The sequence below is a fragment of the Sciurus carolinensis genome (genome assembly GCF_902686445.1).
Source record: "Sciurus carolinensis chromosome 14 unlocalized genomic scaffold, mSciCar1.2 SUPER_6_x, whole genome shotgun sequence".
NCBI lineage: Eukaryota > Metazoa > Chordata > Mammalia > Rodentia > Sciuridae > Sciurus > Sciurus carolinensis.
In genome coordinates, this window is record NW_025920104.1 from 7,921,609 (window position 1) to 7,937,841 (window position 16,233).

The 16,233-nt window shown below is 33.8% G+C and overlaps 1 pseudogene; it reads right to left on the bottom strand.

Moving 5' to 3' along the window:
* Positions 1 to 1,021: 1,021 nt before the first annotated feature.
* Positions 1,022 to 16,233, bottom strand: part of LOC124973170 (ankyrin repeat, SAM and basic leucine zipper domain-containing protein 1-like) — a 48,493-nt pseudogene continuing 33,281 nt past the window's right edge.

Genomic DNA, 16,233 nt, shown 5'->3' on the forward strand with positions numbered 1-16,233 from the left:
ATTATCTAAGTTTTAAAGTCAATAATTCTCTAAAGCAATGCTTCTTAATTTCCTTCATTTCAGAAAACTCTGGTTCTTTCCCCAATTTTATCTCAAGGGCTCCATATGCTTTCCCCACTTATCCACCCCATCTTTGTAACTTTGAACTGGAGAAACCAAATTAATAACCAACCTTGAGCAAAGTATGTCTTAGGGAATTCCCTACAATTAAAGTTCATGCTATTGGAGGGGTTTTGGCTCAGTGGCCGAGTGCTCACTTGGCACACATGAGGACCTGGGTTTGATCCTCAGCACCACACAAAAATAAATCAATAAAATAATGGTATCGTGTCCATCTACAACTGAGAAGATATTTTTTTAAAAACTGATGCTTTGTAGGAAATTTCTATACAAAAATCCTTCCAAATTTTCCTTGGACCCCCCTGAAAAATATCACATTATGTGAAAATAAATTCTTCTAGATAAATTAGAGATAAATGGAGCTATAATTTTTGAAGATCATAGGAAAACAAATTCATTTAAAAATTTTATTACAATAAACAGCTAAAACAACTGTGAGTAACTGAAAAATAAGTTTGTTTTTGCAGGTCACTTATTTTCTCACTAAAACTTCCTTCACTAAAACAACTTTATATTGGTAATAGTTTTTAATAACACTCAACACACTGTTTTGTTTCAACTTTCATTTGGGTCTCCTGTCACTTTATATTTTAAACAATTAAATCCCCTTTAAGAACAAATGGGGGAGGAGATATTGAGAGACTTGGGACCAACTAAAAGTTGCCGGTGAGTCTCTCCCATTGGGGAGGGGTCCAGGATGGGGTATTAGTCCCAGAATGCAGGGAACTTTGTGAAGTACAGCTGCCCAACAAGACACCCCTTCCCCCGCTGGAGCAGTGAACTCAGACAACTAGGAACATTGTAGAGGAGGGTCACTCAGCACAATGCTTGGACTGGGAGCAACCCACCAGAGCTCTGGTTGGTTGCCCAGAGGAGGAGGTGTGCAGTGACTTGTTTGCACTCAGAGTGACCGCACAGGAAATACAGGTGGCTGCCTGGAGGAGGAAGAGGAGCGCAGCTGGCCACTACTTGGAGTCACCGCACTGGAACTCCAGGTGGTTACCTGGAGGAGGAGGCATGCAGTGGATCACATGGACTTGGAGTGACTGCACTGGGGCTCTGGGTTGCCGCTGGGAGGAGGAGGTACACAGTGAGTTGTATGGACTTGGAGTGACTGCATTGGGACTCCAGGCGGCTGCCCAGAGGGGGAGGCATGTGATGGGTCAGTTGGACTCAGAGTAACCCCATGGAACACTGGGTGGCTGCCCGGAAGAAGAGGCACATGGTGAGTTGCTTGGATTCAGAGTGACTGCACAAAACACCAGGTGGCTGCCTGGAGGAAGAGGCACATGGCAGGTTGCTGGGACTCAGAGTGACTGCACCAGAGTTCGGGTGGCTGCCCAAAGGAGGAGGCGTGCTGCAGGTCACTTCCAGGTGATTAGGTGCTGAGCACACTCCCAGGACCTAGGCGGCTTCTTGGTGGAAGAGTCGCACAGAAAAAAGCTGAGGGGCGGAGTGAAGGTTCCAGGACTGTGGGCAGATTCTCTCAGGAAGGGAAGCCTAAGGAGACTCTTCTATGCAGGGCAAGGCTCCCAGGCCCAGGAGGTAGGTCCAAGCCCCTGGGAACGTTGCAGAGGAAGGCCCAGTTCACGTAATAGTTGTGGATTGAGGGAAACCTCTAGGAGGAGAACTAAACAGCGAGACCTCCCCATGGGTAAGTCTTCCCTGCCAGGTGAGGTTTTTCCACAAGGATGGTAAAACCAGAGACACAGGCCCAAACAGACCTTGCCTCAGCCCACAGAATAGTTTCCCTTTGGATGACCATTGGTCAACAAGTGGAGGCACCTTTGCCCACTAGCAGGGAATATACCCCACCTGAAGGCCACCACACCTAAAGAGGCAGCTTCCATGTGGAGCACTGCATTATCACTTCCTCCAAGACTTCAGGCTACTGAAGGCTAAGAGGGGATATACTAGAAATCTTCAGGGACACTATAAGTCGATAGAGGAAATCTGCAATATCTCAGCAATCCACTGATACCTGAACAATATGAGAAAACTAGGGAAGAAAATGCCCCCCAAAAATCTAGATGTTACATCAATAAAATCCACTGACAGCATGGCAGAAGAAATGACAGAAAGGGAGTTCAGAATGTATGTAATTAAAGTGATCAGGGAAGCAAACGATGAGATGAAAGAGCAAATGCAGGCATTGAATGATTGCACCAATCAACAGTTAAAAGAGCAAATACAGGAAGCAAATGATCATTTCAATAAACAGTTAGATATATTGAAAAAACAAACAAACAAACAGAAATCCTTGAAATGAAGGAAACAATAAACCAAATTAAGAACTCCATAGAAAGTATAACCAATAGGATAGAACACCTGGAAGACAGAACCTCAGATATTGAAGACAAAATATTTGATCTTGAAAAGAAAGTTGATCAAACAGAGAAGATGGTAAGAAATCATGAACAGAATCTACAAGAATTATGGGAAATCATAAGGACAAATTTAAGAATTATTGGGATTGAAGAAGGCTTAGAGACACATACCAAAGGAATGAACAATCTATTCAATGAAATAATATCAAAAAATTTCCCAAATATGAAGATTGAAATGGAAAATCAAGTACAAGAGGCTTATAGGACTCCAAATACACAAAATTACAACAGACCCACACCAAGGCACATTATAATGAAAATACCGAACATACAAAATAAAGACAGAATTTTAAAGGCTGTGAGAAAAAAAGAACCAAATTACATTCAGGGGGAAACCAATATGGATATCAGCAGATTCTTCAATCCAGACCCTAAAAGCTAGAAGGGCCTGGAACACTTTTCAAGCCCTGAAAGAAAATGGATGCCAACCAAAAACCTTATATCCAGCAAAACTTACCTTCAAATTTGACAATGAGATAAAATTCTTCCATGATAAACAAAAGCTAAAAGAATTTACAAAAAGATAGCCAGCATTACAGAACATTCTCAGCAAAATATTCCATTAGGAAGAGATAAAAATCAATGATGCAAATCAGCAAAGGTAGGAACTATCCTAAAGGAATTGTCAAATAAAGGAGAAACAAAGTCATGTCAAAAAAAAATGAGCCAAATGACTGGGAATACAAATCATATCTCAATAATATCCCTGAATGTTAATGGCCTAAAATCATCAATCAAAAGACATAGACTGGCAGATTGGATTAAAAAGAATGATCCAACAATATGTTGCCTGCAAGAGACTCACCTCATAGAAAAAGATACCCATAGACTAAACGTGAAAGAATGGGGAAACACATACCATGCACATGGACTCAGCAAAAAAGCTGGGGTATCCATTCTCATTTCAGATAATGTGGACTTCTAGCCAAAGTTAGTCAGAAGGGATAAAGAAAGACATTTCATACTGCTTAAGGGAAGCATAAATCATCAAGACATAACAATCATAAATATCTATGTCCCAAACAGTGGGTCTTCCATGTATGTCAAACAAATCCTTCTCAATTTCAGAAACCAAATAGACCATAACACAATAATACTAGATGATTTTAACATGCCTCTCTCACCACTGGATAGATTTTCCAAAAAAAATTGAACAAAGAAACCATAGATCTCAATAACACAATCAATAATTTAGACTTAATGGACATTTATAGAATATACCATCCAACAAGGAATGAAAACATTTTCTTCTTAGCAGCACATGGATCCTTTTCTAAAATAGACCATATATTATGCCACAAAGCTAACGTTAAAAAGAAGATAGAGACACTACCTTGTATTCTATCAGATCATAATGAATTGAAGTTAGAAATAAATGAAAGAGTAAAAAACAGAAACTATTCCAACACCTGGAGATTAAACAATATGCTATTATATGATGAATGGATAACATAAGATATCAGGAAGGAAATTAAAAAAATCTTAGAGGTAAATGAGAACAAAGAAACATAATTTCAAAATCTCTGGGACACGAAAGGAGCACGTAGAGGAAAATTTATTTCATCGAGCACATATAATAAAAGAAGAAATAATCAACAAATGAATGACCTAACACTACAGCTCAAAGCCCTAGAAAAAGAAGAACAGACCACCATCAAAAGCAGTAGAAGACAGGAAATAGTTAAAATCAGAGCTGAAATCAACAAAATTGAAACAAAAGAAACAATTCAAAAAATTGACAAAATAAATAGTTGGTTCTTTGAAAAAATAAACAAAATCATTAAACCCTTAGACACACTAACAAAGAGAAGAAGAAAGAAAACTCAAATTACTAAAATTCAGAATGAACAAGGAAATATCATAACAGACACGAGTGAAAAACAAAAGATAATTAGAAGTTATTTTGAAAATCTCTACTCCAACAAAATATAAAATTTCGAAGACATCAACAGGTTTCTAGAACATGTGGATTGCCTGAAATGAATGAGGAGGACATACACAATTTAAATAGACAAATTTCAAGTAATGAAATAGAAGAAGTCATCAAAAGCCTACCAATAAAGAAAAGTCCAGGACCAGATAGGTTCTCAGCCGAGTTCTACAAAACCTTTAAAGAAGAGCTCAATCCAATACTCCTCAAAGTATTCCATGAAATAGAAGAGAAGGGAACCCTCCCAAACTCATTCTCTGAAGCCAATATCACCCTGATACATAAACAAGACAGAGACACTTCCAGGAAAGAAAATTTCAGACAAATATTCTTAATGAACATCAACGCAAAAATTCTCAACAAAATTTTAGCAAATCACATACAAAAACATTAAAAAGATAGTGCCCCATAATCAAGTGGGTTTCATCCCAGGGATGCAAGGAAGGTTCAACATTTGGAAATCAATAAATCAACAGACTTAAAGTCAAGAATCATATGATTATTTTGATAGATGTAGAAAAACCATTTGATAAAATACAGCACCCCTTCATGCTCAAAGCACTAGAAAGAATAGGGATAGTGGGAAAATTCCTTAACATTGTAAATGCTATCTATGCTAAGCCCATGGCTAAATTCATTCTCAATGGTGTAAAACTGAAAGCATTTCCCCTAAAAACTGGAACAAGGCAGGGATGCCCCCTTTCACCACTTCTATTCAACATTGTCTTTGAAACTCTAGCCAGAGCAATTAGGCAGACCAAAGATATGAAAGGGATGCAAATAGGAAAAGAATAACTCAAACTATCCCTATTTGCTGATGATATGATTATATACTTAGAGAAACCAGGAAATTCCACCAGAAATTTTTAGAACTCATAAGTGAATTCAGTAAAGTAGCAGGATATAAGATCAATGCTCATAAATTGTATGCATTTTTATACATAACTGATGAATCATTGGAAAGAAAAATTAGGAAAACTACCCCATTCACAATAGCTTCAAAAAAAATAAAATACTTGGGAATAAATCTAACAAAAGCAATGAAAGACCTCTACAATGAGAACTACAGAACACTAAAGAAAGAAATTAGAAGAAAATCTTAGAAGATGGAAAGATCTCCCTTTTCTTGAATAGGCAGAATTAATATTGTGAAAATGGTCATACTACCAAAAGTGCTATACAGATTCAATGCAATTCCACTTAAAATCCCAAGAACATACAGAAATAGAGCAAACAATCATGAAATTCATCTGGAAAAATAAGAAACCCAGAATAGCTAAAGCAATCCTTCACAGGAAAAATGAAGCTGGGGGTATCGCAATACCAGAACTTCAACTATACTACAAAGCAATAGTAACAAAAATGGCATGGTATTGGTACCAAAATAGACAGGTAGATCAATGGTACAGAATAGAGGACACAGACACAAACCTGAATAAATACAATTTTCTCATGCTAGACAAAGGTGCCAAAAATATGCAATGGAGAAAAGATAGCCTCTTCAACAAATGGTGCTGGGAGAATTGAAAATCCATATGCAACGGAATGAAACTAAACCCATATCTCTCACCATGCATGATACTCAACTCAAAATTGATTAAGGACCTCAGAATCAGACAAGAGACCTTGCAGATTATATAAGAAAAAGTAGGTCCAGATCTTCAACATGTTGGCTTAGGGCCAGACTTCCTCAACAGGACTCCCATAGCACAAGAAATAAAAGCAAGATTCATTAATTTGGATAAATTCAAACTAAAAAACTTTCTCTCAGCAAAACAAATTATGAACAATGCAAAGAAAGAGCCTACAGAGTGGGAGAAAATCTTTGCCAATCATACTTCAGATAGAGCGCTAATCTCCAGAATCTATAAAGAACTCAAAAAACTCTACACCAAGAATGCAAATAACCCAATCGACAAATGGTCTAAGGACATAAACAGACACTTCACAAAAGAAGATCTACAAGCAATCAACAAACATATGAAAAAATGTTCACCATCTCTAGTAATAAGAGAAATGCAAATCAAAACCACCCTAAGATTTCATCTCACCCCAATTATAAAGGTGATTATCAAGAATACAAGCAACAACAGGTGTTGGTGAGGGGAAAAAGGTACACTCATACATTGCTGGTGGGGCTGCAAATTAGTGCAGCCACTCTGGAAAGCAGTGTGGAGATTCCTTAGAAAACTTGGAATGGAACCACCATTTGACCCAGCTATCCCACTCCTTGGCCTATACCCAAAGGACTTAAAATCAGCATACTACAGAGATACAGGCACATCAATATTCATAGCTGCTCAATTCACAATAGCCAGATTGTGGAACCAACCTAGATGCCCTTCAATTGATGAATGGATAAAGAAACTGTGGTATATATATACAATGGAATATTACTCAGCCATAAATAATGATAAAATTATGGCATTTGCGAGCAAATGGATGCAATTGGAGAATATCATGCTAAGTGAGATAAGCCAATCTCAAAATAACAAAGGTCGAATGATCTCTCTGATAAGTGGATGATGACACATAATGGGGGATGGGAGGAGTTAGTTTTAGGGTCAGGGTTAGGGTTAGGGAGGGGGCAAGAATGGAGGAAGGAGGGACTGTATAGAGGGAAAAGAGGATTGGTGGTGGGGGAAGGGAAAAATAACAGAATTAGTCAGACAACATTAGTGTATATAAATTTATGATTACACAAATGGTATGACTTTACTCCATTTACAAAAAAAGAAACAACATGTATCCCTTTGTTTACAATAATTAAAAAAAGGAAAAAAAAGTGCAAATGCAAGTGAACTGTTGGCACACTTACATGAAAAAAAATAGTTAAATTATATCCATAAAAAAAAAATGGGAAGTTCATTACAGGGATCGGTTTAATTTTTTGTCTTATTTATTTTCCTTTGCTTGTGGGTGATAACCCAGTATTTTTCAACTAATTTGTATGCAAAGGAAAAATATTTATTTACTTAATTTGATATTACATTGAACAACTGATATTTTACCAGATCAGTACTTTTACTGAATTATCATGAACTTATTTGTAGTGTTCTTCAGCATTCAGACTTTTTCACTTAATAATTTTGTTGGAATACCTTATGAGAATTTACAGGTAATTCAGTAAATATATTCTGTACAGCAGTTATTAAATGGCCACACTGTTCGTTTAATTTCAGAAGAAAGTTGAGGAACTCAGCACCACTAAAGAAAGGAAACAAAGAAATAGAAATCACTTAAGAGCAATTTACTTCCTTCTACTGCTCTAGAAACACAATCTAGTTATAAAATTAATAGATCCTTTAAAAATGTTTATAGATCAGGTAATATGTATTAGGAACTGAATTAGTTCTTGTATTATACCAATTAAAAGGGGGAAAAATAAGTTTTGAATCTTAAGGATCTCATATTTCAAGGTGAATGTGGACACACAACTATAACATTGTTACCTAAAGGGATACACGAACAAGAAAGATAGAAGTACCAATATTTGAATATGTCCTATATGAAGAGACCACTAGTTATTTTTACATATATTATTTCTTCCAATCCTCACCAACAACTAATATTAATACTAGTTCATAAGTGAGATCTATAACTGGGTTATTAAAGGATTTTAAATAAGAAAGTATAAAATCAGGCTTTTGTAGAAGAAAGTTTATTAGGAGAGTGATGTGGCTTAGAGGAACACAAAAGCAAAAGTAGAAAGAATCACAAGGAGACTAATAGAAACATGCATTAAAGAGATGATGAAGTTTAAACTAAGGATCTGTCAGTCTCATTGGAAGGAGGAGTTTGAGTGGAGTTTATGAAACTTCTGGGATAAATTGAAAAATCTCATGATAGATTTCATGCAAAATAATAGAAAGAATTTGGAATGATTCTCAGTTATTTACTTTCCATTAAAGTTGGTGCCAAGTAGAGAACTGAATTTGAGGATGGGTGGTGAGGAGAATAGGGGATGGAGAGAAAACACAATGGCATAATAATTAAAAGCACAGACTCTTGCATCAAGACTAATGCTGAGTTCGGAATCAACTTCCACACTTATTAGCTTTATAATCTAGCACAAGCCTAATCTTGAGCCAAATGTTTCCATATCTCTAGAATGGTGACAAAAGGACTTTCAGAGGACTGCTGGAGGCAATACAAAGAATTGTGTCTTCCAAACAGTTGGCATTCAAGTAGACTTAATTATGGAAATGACTGCAATTAGGATGAGAGGCAGGTGGTAACCACTAGTAAGCAGTAGATAGTGCAGGTCTTACAAGGATATTTACTCTGAGGTCTAGACTCTTGAGTTTACATAAAATTCAGTGGTTCAGTGAGTTCCATGGGAAAAAAAGTTACATTTTTATTTTCACTAACCATTATCTGGAATTCAGCCTTTCTTGTGAACATATTAACAAATCACAAGAGTAATTTCACAATTATGGTCACAAAGATCACAGAGAAAAAGGGCATGCTGTGAAGAGAGGAAAATTGATCAAGGGAGAACAAAAAAGACATTAAAGGAAAAGTAGCTTCAGCAGTAGAAGAAATTAAGGAGTTAAAATTTGCTATGAATTACAATACAGGGGATGATTTCAAGACAAAAAGGTCAAGCACAATAAATAAGGTAACTACCAATTTTCGCTAAGAGAAGACATATTGACTAGATTAGGTTCAGTAACACAAACTAATTTACAGTGAAATGTACCAATAAACACAACTCAATAATTAAGTAAACAAAGGATTGAACAGCTAATTCAGAGAAAAAGAAACAAAAATTAAAATGATAATATGGGAATATAAAATGCTATATTCTAGCAAAATGATAAGAATTAAGTAGATCATTAACATTAAGAGTTGACAAGATCATGAGCTAACCTTTCTGGAGAAGGTTTTAATAATATCTACTAAAATAAAAATGTACACAAAATCTATTACTAAAGAACCAAATGACACTTTTAAATCCAAGTAGAAATTTTTAGGTGTAGAATTATTTCATTATAGAGCATATAAAGTTTCTTTTCCACCATTTCTAGGAAGATACATTATCAAAAGCAAGCAATGTCATCCTTAAGTAAAATTAATAGAAAATTTTTCCTTAAGACCACTTACAAGAAAATATATAACATTTTCAATAAAGAAAAGTCTTATCTGTTAGCTTGAAAAAATTAGGTTGGAAATATTATTTATAAAATATAAACTTTATGAACATAAAAAAATATATCCATATATATGACATATATATATATCTATATATATATATATATGTCACTGAAAAAGAAAAAGACCTTACAGTTGCTTTTGATAAGCAAATTGAAAATAAAAAAATTATACTACTTAGGAAAAGAAAGTATTTATAAAAGCATTTTCAAAATACATGTAGTTTTTTATTCCATTTCCTTTCTAGTCTTTACTATAGAAAGGATGGAACTTAAAGAATATAAGACATTATTGCTACCCAAGCCATAGCACTAATTACTTGTATTTTTTTCCATGTGATATTAATATATACTTACAATTTAGATATTAGTGCTCTTTCAATATGCAAATTTTGTTTACTACTAATTAAAAATAACTACTCAACAAATAATTCATTAACATGAAATATATTTCATGAACTCAAGGAAATTATTATCCATTCAGAGTTGCCACTGGAAATATCAAATGATATCAGTTATGTAATTCTAGTAGATGATTTATAGATATAAATGTGAAATATTAATTTTCAGCTCTTATTCTAAAAACAGGAAGGGACTCAATAAGGAACTCAGATCAAATGAGCAAATATTATTAGCAAAATCACACTTTTAATCAATATAAAGAAATTATATTCATTTCTTTTGACATTATTTTCAGAGCCACTGAGTACAGACACCCAAATCATACAAAACAAACTCTTCAGAGTACCATTTTTACCATATACATCAAAACCACACATTATATAACCTACAAAACTTTGTATGACAGCCCTAATAATTTTGCACCTATTTATTAAAAATAAGCAAATACTACATAGGTATGGCTTATTTAATCAAATTAGCTGTGTCTCTGTGTTGTGTGTGTGTGTGTGTGTGTGTGTGTGTGTGTGTGTGTGTGTTTTACCTAAGCTAACTATAACCAGGTCCATCCTTGTCAGAGAATTATAGCTTAGGCCCCAGTAACATGAGGCCTGGTCACGTGACTTGCTTTGTCAAATAAAATATGATTGGAAATCACTGTGTGACTTTTGAACACAAGCTTAAAAAGTCACCAACTGGCCTACTGGTTCTGCTGTTTGATGAGTGTATTTCTTTTTTTCCTTTGCCATAGAAAGAGCTTATCAGAGACTGGGACTGCTCCTTTACCCTATTCCCAACTAACCATGTGGAGAGTTACCACAGTTATTCAGTAATAACCAAGAAATAGACTTCAATGTTACAAGTGACAGAGATTTAAAAATTATTTGTTATAACACAATGTAGCAGACTAATAAATATAATACTCCATATTTAAAATTTGAAGTCAAGCATTAAGATAAAACTTAAAATCTATAATAAAAGCATTATATTTAGGTACTATGTACTCATTGTAGAATATCTGAAAATAATTCAAGAATCAACATTTTTACCACCCAAAGATAATAACTGGTATTAATAACTGAAAATAACTGAAAAATATTCTACAGTAATATTTTCTTATAATACACATTTAATTCCAGTAGTTTTGTTAGGAATGTACACAAATGACATTATATTTCACATGTTATTTTACATTGCATATTTTATGCTCATTCTGAGTATGTTTCCATGACACCAAGGTTCAAAATAATCTTGATAAAAAAATTATACTGATATAATCTAATTCAATCATTTTTTGGATGTAACATTTAGTTTTAATATTTTTACTTGTTCTAATTAGTAGACATGACAGTAGAAAGCATTTTGACATATCATACATAAATGGAGTATAATTTCTCATTCTTCTGGTTGTATATGATATAGAATTACACTGGATATGTAATTATATATACAAATAGGTTCATAATGTCTGATTCATTCTATTATCCTTCCTAACCCTGTACTAAATACCCACCCTTCACTCCTTAGAATGTTTATAAATAATAGAGGTGAATAATACATTACATGTAATATTTTTTATCTATGTAAATTTTTCTTTTTTGAGAAAAACCAGTTTCTCCATAATCAGAACTGTGAGAAACTTGACACATTCAAGTAAATTTCAGGTAGCTCAGAGCTAAGAGAAAACATCTGGGCAGAAATTGATAAAAATTTCAGACATGAACGAAAATTCATTATTTCTGTTAAAAATATCTGAGAGTTGCTGTGGAATGGCAACTTTTAAAAACTGACCTGTTTTTTAATTCCACAAATCTACTAAAGTAGGAAAAAAGTAAATGAAGTAAGCATATACATTCTTGGAACAGAAATTATTGTAAAAATTTTTACACATACAAGAAAAGCATCTTAAAATAAATCAATAGCTAAATTGTTGAAGTTACATTACCAAGAGATTATCATCAATAAATTCAACTTTTCCTGCTGATAGACTTAATGACAATTTTTTTTCTTTTAAAAATGACTTTAGGACTGGGAAAATAGCTCAGTTTGTATAGTGCTTGCCTTGCATGCACAAGGTCCTGGGTTCAATCCCCAGCACCAAAAAAAAAAAAAGTCTTTGAACAAATGGGAAGTATGTTTTCATAACAGCATGTAAAACAAGTCTTTGATTTAATAATAATTTCAAATTCCTGGAATATATGTCTGCTAGTTTTATTTTTTTTAATTCAGTAGTTTTAATAAGTGACCCATTCAGAATTCTGCACATTCTTTAAGTCTATTAAATCCCAAAAAGATACTTTATACTGGTAACCCTGACAGTATAAAAATAATACCAAAAAAAATTAATTTGCATGTCAGTTTGTAGAGTATGGCATACTCCTACACAGAAACAATAATGAAAAAAATGTAAACAAAATGAACAAATATATTCAAATTTATTGATTTTAAAATCTTCTCAAATGATTTTCTTCACAATGTATTTAAGAAGGGGAAATGCCTATGAGGTAAACTTCATAACAAAGTTTTAAAGAAATAGGGATAATATATATTATTCCTTGGAAGACTTCTCTAAATTTTAAAATGGTATGGAAATCCATTTGTTTATAATTGTTACAATGTTAGCTTTAGAAAAGCTGCCCTAGTGATGATACTATTACATTTTCAAGTATTACATTTTACAGAATACTGTAATTCACTGGCTATTTATTCAATAAAATTTGTCTGTAAAGTTATATCCCCAGCAATGAAGAACAAGACTAATATATACATCAAGTTCTTCTGGTCATTCTGATGTGACCAGATATGGAATCACTACTGTAAATCATGTTTACTAATTCCCCATATGTTTTCAAAGACCATATGCAGAAACCACATATCCATTGACATTTCTGGAACTTTAAACTTAAATATACCAGCCTCATTTATAACATTATTTCTGGAAAGAGAAGAAAAATGGAATATTTTGAAATGAAAAATGGTACTTTGCAGTGGAAAAATGTTACTATTTTAAAGTATCAAATGAAATCCTTCACAATGCATTTAAGAGAAGAGGAAATGTCATAATAAATAAATATGTTTCTAATTTTTTTATTTGTTCTAATTAGTTGTATACTACAGTAGAATGCATTTATACATTTTGATAGCTCATACAAAAGTGGAGTGTAATTTCTCATCTTTCTGATTATACATATTGTAGCATCACATCAGTCATGTAGTCATACATGTACATGAGGTAATAATGTCTGTTTCAGTCTACTATCATTCCTACCTCCTTACTTTTTCCCCTCCCCCTCCCTTCAATACTCTCTACATAATATACAGAAACTAAATTCTTCCCAATCACCCCCCACATTGTGAATTAGCATCTGCATATCAGAGAAAACTTTTGGCCTTCAGATTTTTGGATTTGGCTTATTTTTAGCATGATATTCTCTAACTTCATCCATTTACCAGCAAATGCCAGAATTTCATTTTTCTTTAAAGCCAAGTAATATTACATTGTATGTATGTATGTATATGTGTGTGTATATATATATATATATATGTATGTATATATGTATACATACATACCACATTTTCTTTATTTATACATCTGTTGAAGGGTATCTAGTTTGGTTCCATACTTTAGCTATGGTGAACTGAGCTGCTATAAATATTGATGTGACTATGTCACTGTAGTATGTTGATTTTTCAGTCCTCTGGGTATAAATTGAGAAGTGGGATAACTGAGTCAAATGATGGTCCCATTCCAAGTTTCTGAGGAATCTCTATACTGCTTTCCATAGTGGTAGCACAATTTTGCATTCTCAATTGCAATATATGAGTGTATCTTTTTCCTCACATCCTTGGCACTTATTCTTGATAAGTGCCATTCTGACTTAAGTGAAATAAAAACTTAGAGCAGTTTTGATATTCATTTATCTAAATGGTAGACATTTTCAACATTTTTTTCATATGTCTGTTGATTGACTATAACTTCTGTGAAGTATTTGTTCAGTTCCTTAGCCCATTTATTGATTGGGTTATTTGTTTTTTTTTTTTTGGTGTTAAGTTTTTAAAAATTCTTTGTATATCCTAGAGATTAATGCTTCATCTGAGGTGCATGTGGTAGATTTTCTCCCAATCTGTAGGCTCTCTCTTCACATTTATTGATTGTTTCTTTTGCTGAGAAGAATCATTTTAGTTTGAGTCCATCCCACATATTGATTCTTGATTTAGCTTCTTGTACTTTAGGAGTCTTGTTAAGGAAGTCAGATCCAGGCTGTCATGGTGAAGATTTGCATCTGATTTTTTCTTCTAGTAGTTACAGATTCTTGGTTCTAGAGCCTAAGTCTGTGATCCACATTGAGTTGAGTTTCATGCATGGTGTGAGATATGGGTGTGAGATAATTTCATTTTGTTGCATGTGACTTTCCAGTTTTCCAGCACCATTTTTTAATAGGCTATCTTTTCTCCAGTGAGTGTTTTTTGCACCTTTTTCTAGTATGAGATACCTGTATTTATGTGGGTTTTTGTCTCTTCTATTCTATACCATTTACATTTCTGTTTTGGTGCCAATACCATGCTGATTTTATTACTACAGCTCTGTAGTGTAGTTTGAGGTCTGGTATTGTGATGCTGCCTGCTTTGCTCTTCTTGCTAAGGATTGCTTTGGCTATTTTGGGTCTCTTATTTTTTCAAATGTTATCATAATTGCTTTCTCTAGTGCTATGAAGACTGTCGTGGGAATTTTAATAGAAATTATATTAAATTTGTATAACATTTTTGGTACATGGATATTTTGACAATATTAATTCTGACTGCCCAGGAGCATGGGAGATCTTTCCATCTCCTAAGGCCATCTTCAACTTTTTTCTTTAGTGTTATGCAGTTTTTATTGTAGAGGTATTTCACCTCTTCTTAGATTGATTCCCAAGTATTTTTTTGAGGTGATTGTGAATATTAGAAACAATACTACTCTGGTATTGAAGGTAAGATTAGAGGATTCTGAGGAGGCAGAAAAATGAGATTCTTTATAAGGAACTCATAGGATTTTAGGTACATTTGTGGTAGGGACAGGAGGTTCTGGGGATTGAACTGGGGGCTTTCTACAAGGTAGGCAAGCACTCTACAGTGGAGCTATATAGTATATCCCCAGTTTTTAAAAAAAATTTAGTTTAGGTCATGGTCTCACAAAGTTGCCTATACTGACACCCAACCTGTAAACCCCTTGTCTCAGTCTCCCAGTAAGTGGGATTTACAGACATGTATAATCATACCTAGCTACTGCCAGGCACTTTTAAGGGCTCTAGAGGTAAATATCTGTATTTGTCCTCTGCACAGACATTATTGCTAAATTTGGTGTCTGTAATAATGGTTATTATTATTATTATTATTTTTGGTACTGAAGATTGAATCCAGGGTAATTCTAATGCTGAGCTACATCCCAAGCCATTTCTATTTTGAGACAGGGTCTCCCTAACTTGCTTAGTGCCTCACCAAATTTAGGAGGTTAGCCTCAAATTTGTGTCCTTCCTGCATTAGCATCAGGGTCACCAGGATAATAATGGTTACTTTTTGAGCCCAATGAATCCAAAAGGGAGAAGGGGATGAGAATTTTCCAATTATTAAAAGAACAAACAGGAAACAATGAGTTAAGAGAAGCATACATAAGAAAAAGACTCTGTTACCATGTACAATGAGAAGCAGAAGATGAGGGAAAACGTAGTTGGTAAGATACTCCAAATAATGAAGAAAGATATCATAATAAAGAAAATCTCATAGTTTATTTATCAGGTAGTATTGCTAAGTAGGAGAAGCTCACAATTAATTTGTAGAAGAAAAACAACTTTTCTGGGTAATTCAGGATTCCAAAATCAAGGTGTTTTGCTATAGTTAATGTCTACATACAAAATTTTTATTACAAAAATTACTAAATATACAATCATAATCTAAAGCAAAAGAAGTCTTAGGGGTTTTCTTTTTTTCAATTTTTCTTAGTTATACAAAACAGTAAAATGCACTTATGTATTTTGATAAATCATACATAAATTAAATATTATTTCTAATTTATCTGATTGTATATATTATAGGATCAAGTATATATATATATATATATATACACACACACAAACATATGTGATGGATTTTCTATTCTATGCTAAATCCTTCTATAAGCAAAAGCCCTCCAGCTGTATTATGTGCAATGAAATTATTACTTTATTTATTCTTGACATCATATTTCTATTAATTTGGTCTAACAGTG